Genomic DNA, 4,416 nt, shown 5'->3' with positions numbered 1-4,416 from the left:
AAAGCATATTGGGTGTGAAATCAGAAGGGCTGGATTCAAATCCTGGCTCTGCCAAAAATTACACTTCTCAACATCTCTGGGCCTTAGTTTTCTCATCTGTACCCCCTCATCTGAGGGGGTTCTACTATCTGATTTCTGAGAGCACTTTCAATTTTCAATCAATGGCTCTGTCCCATTTGGGTTCTATGATAATACTTCAGAACTGCCAATTCAGGATTGAGAGAAGGGATGGATGAGCCAGAAGAAGGCCTGGTATAGCAGGGTAGTGAGAGGACATCAAGAGAGCAAAGTAGAAGAGGGTCTGTCAACACAAACAGCCCACTCTATGTAAGCCAATGAAAGAGAGTTAAGGGAGGATGAAGGACAAATTAAAAAAAGAATAGGGATAAAGGGGAACTAAGGAAAAAGAAGACAAATGAGTCCTTGTATCTCTTCTCACATATGTATGTCCTGACAGCTGAGCCAGGTTCTAGGCACAGTGTGGGTCAGTCTCCAGTCAAAATAACATCACATGACACTACAAACCAACCAGAGATTACATTCATCCAAAGCAAAGGATATTTCATTAGATAGCATAGCAAAATAAGGGACAAGAAATATTCTGCTATACATAGGGCTGCCATATCTCCACTGAGATCCTTTGGTGGTATCATCAGGGGAGCTGCTTCCTTCACACAGCTGAGGTTCCTTGTGAATCTATTATTGAATCTATTATCACTTCCATCTGGATCCCTAATAAGGGACTCTACTGAACGGCTGCCACTGAGCTGCGATTCATTGCTCTTCAGCTTCAATGGGGCTTCTCCCCTGTTCTTCAGTTCATAGCCCCAGGACTGTTACATCTCTTTTGTGACTGTACTCCCTACCCTGCTACACCTAGCCAGCTAACAACAGAAGTCCTTAAGAATTTAAGCCTTTTTTTTAATCAATCTATGTCTTCCTCACCTGCCACTCCATGAATCTAGACTACTATCTCATCTGAGTTAAGAAGTTTCCTTTCAGCTGGGCTTTGTTAGTAATACATAGAAATGCCAATGATTTGTGTGGGTTTATTTTATGTCCTGCAACTTTGCTAAATTTATTATTTCAAGTAGTTTTTACTTGATTCTCTAGAATTCTCTAAATATACCATCATGTCATCTGCAAAGAGTGATGGCTTTGTTTCTTCTTTGCCTATTCTAACTCCTTCAATTTCTTTTTCTTCTCTATTTGCTACAGTTAACATTTCTAGCACAATATTGAATAACAGTGGTGATAATGGACATCCTTGTTTCACCCCCAATCTTATTGGAAATGCTTCTAGTTAACCCCCATTATATATAATGCTTGCTGATGGTTTTTGATAGACTCTAGCTATCATTTTAAGGAAGACTCAATTTATTCCTATGCTCTCTAGTGTTTTCAATAGGAATGGGTGTTGTATTTTTTTTCAAAATCTTTTTCTGCATTTATTGAGATAATCATATGATTTATGTTGGTTTTGTTGCTGATATGGTCAATTATGCTGATAGGTTTCCTAATGTTGAACCAGCCCTGAATTCCTGGTATAAATCCTACCTGCTCAAAGTGTATTATCCTCCAGATAATTTGTTGTAATCTCTTTGCTAATATTTTGTTTAAGATTTTTACATCTCTATTCATTAGGGAGATTTGTCTATAATTTTCTTTCTCTGTTTTTGTTCTTCCCAGTTTAGGTATCAGCACCATATTTGTATCATAAAAAGAATTTGGTGGGACTCCTTCTTCACCTATTTTCCCAAATAGTTTATATAGTATTAGAATTAGTTGTTCTTTAAATGTTTGATAGAATTCACTCATAAATTCATATGCCCTGGAGATTTTTTCTTAGTGAGTTCATTGATGACTTGTTCAATTTCTTTTTAATGGGGTTAAGTATTTTATTTCCTCTTCCATTAATCTAGGCAATTTATATTTTTGTAAATATTTGTCATTTCACTAAGATTGTCAAATTTGTTGGCATACAGTTGGGTAAAATAGCTCCTAATTATTGTTTTGATTTCCTCTACATTGGTGATGAATTCACTCTTTTCATTTTTCATACTGGTAATTTGGTTTTCTTCTTTTTTTTTAATCAAATTAACCAAAAGTTTATCTATTTTATTGTTTTTTTTCATAACACCAAGTCTTAGTTTTATTTATTAGTTCAACAGTTTTCTTAATTTCAATTTTATTAATCTCTCCTTTCCTTTTCAGAATTTCTAATTTGATATTTAATTGGTGATTTTCAATTTGTTCCTGTTTCTAGCTTTTTTAGTTGCATGCCTAATTCATTGATCTTTTCTTTCTCAGTTTTATTCATGTAAGCATTTAGCATTATAAAACTGCCCTAAGGACTGCTTTCATTGCATCCTATAATTTTTGGTATGTTGTCTCATTATTGTCATTCTCTTGGATGAAGTTATTGTTTCTATGATTTGTTGTTTGACTCATTCATTCTTTAGGATGATTACTTAGTTTCCAACTAATTTTTAGTCTATCTTTCCGTAGCCCTTTATTACATGTAATTTTTATTGCATCATGATCTGAAAATGATGCATTTAATATTTCTGCATTGGAGTGTGAGGTCCTTATGCCATAGTACATGGTCAGTTTTTGTATAGGTGCTATGTATCACTGAGAAAAAGATATATTCCCTTCTGTCCCCATTCAGTTTTCTCCAGAGTCAACCATATTTAACTTTTCTAAAATTCTATTGATCTCCTTAAATTCTTTCTTGTTTATCTCATGGTTAAATTTATCTAGTTCTGAGAGGGGAAGGTTCAGGTCCCCCACTAGTATAGTTTTGCTGTCTATTTCTTCCTGTATCTCCCTTAACTTCTCCTTTAAGAATTTTGATGCTATACCACATAGTACATATATGTTTAGTAATGATATTATTTCCTTATCTATGGTACATTTTACCAGAATGTACTTTCCTTCCTTATGTCTTTTAATTAGATCTATTTTTTCCTTTTGCTTTGTCTGAGATCAGGATTGCTACCCCTATTTTTTTTTTACTTCAGCTGAAGCATAATATATTCTGTTCCAGCCTTTTACCTTTACTCTGTGTGTATTCCTCTGCTTCATATGTGTTTCTTGTAAATGATATATTGTAGGATTATGGTACTTAATATACTATTCTATCCATTTCCATACTATGGGAGAGTTCGTCCCATTCACATTCACAGTTACAGTTACTATCTGTGTCTTCATCTCCATCCAATGCCCCCCCACCTTGTTTATGCTTTTCTCTCTCCTTTTTCCATTTCCCTTCTCAGCAGAGTTTTGCTTTTGACCACCACCTCCCTCAGTCTGCCCTCCCTTCTATTAGCCCCCTCCCTTTTCTTCCCCTTTACCCTTTCTACTTCTTTCTTCCCTTCTATTCACCCTCTTCCCTTTTCTTTTCCCTTTCCCCTTCTACTTCCTATAGGGTAAGTTAGATTTCTATACCTAACTGAGTATGTTATTCCCTCTTTGAACCAAATCTGATGAGAGTAAGATTCAAACAATGCTCATCTCCCTTGCTTTTATCCCTCTACTGTATTAGGTTTTTATGCCTTTTCATTTGATGTAATTTATTCTTGTCTGCCTCCTCCTTTTCTCTTTTCCCAGTACAATCCCTTTTCCCCACTTAGTTAGATTTCTTACCATATCAAAGTCAATTTATACCCATGCCCTCTAAGTACATCCCCTTTTAAATGTCATAATAACATTACAATTCTCAAGAGTTACACGTGTCATCTTCCCTTGTAGAGATGTAAACAGTTTGCCCATATTAATAATATGTTGTTGGGTTGTTTTTTTCTTTCTTGTTTACTTTTTTATGCCTCTCTTGAGTCTTGTATTTGAAGGTCAAATTTTCTGTTGAGCTCTAGTCTTTTCATCAGGAATATTTGGAAGTCTCCTATTTCTTTGAATGTCAATCTCCTCCCCTGAAAGATTATGCTCAGTTTCACTGGGTAGTTGATCCCTGGTTGTAATCCAAGCTCCTTTGCCCAAATCATTCCCCAGTTGATAAATGGTCAAAGGATATGAACAGGCAGTTTTCAGAGGAAGAAACTAAAGATAACTATAGTCATATGAAAAAATGTTCTAAGTAAGTATTGATTAGAGAAATGCAAATCAAAATGACTCTGAGGTACCACATCACACCTATCAGATTGACTAACATGACAAAATAGGACCATGATAAAGTTGGAGAAGATGTGAAAAAATTGGAACACTAGTGCATTGTTGGTGTAGTTGTGAAATGATCCAACCATTTTGGATTGCAATTTGGCACTATGCCCAAAAAGCTATAAAGTTGTGCATAATCTTTGACCCAGCAATGCCATTTCTAGATCTGTATCCCAAAGAGGTCATAAAAATGGGAAAAGAACCCACATGTACAAAAATATTTATAGCAGCTCTTTTTGT

The sequence above is a fragment of the Vombatus ursinus genome, unplaced genomic scaffold, assembly GCF_900497805.2.
Source record: "Vombatus ursinus unplaced genomic scaffold, bare-nosed wombat genome assembly UNPS02014858.1, whole genome shotgun sequence".
Taxonomy (NCBI): Eukaryota; Metazoa; Chordata; class Mammalia; order Diprotodontia; family Vombatidae; genus Vombatus; species Vombatus ursinus.
This window is presented reverse-complemented; position numbering follows the sequence as displayed.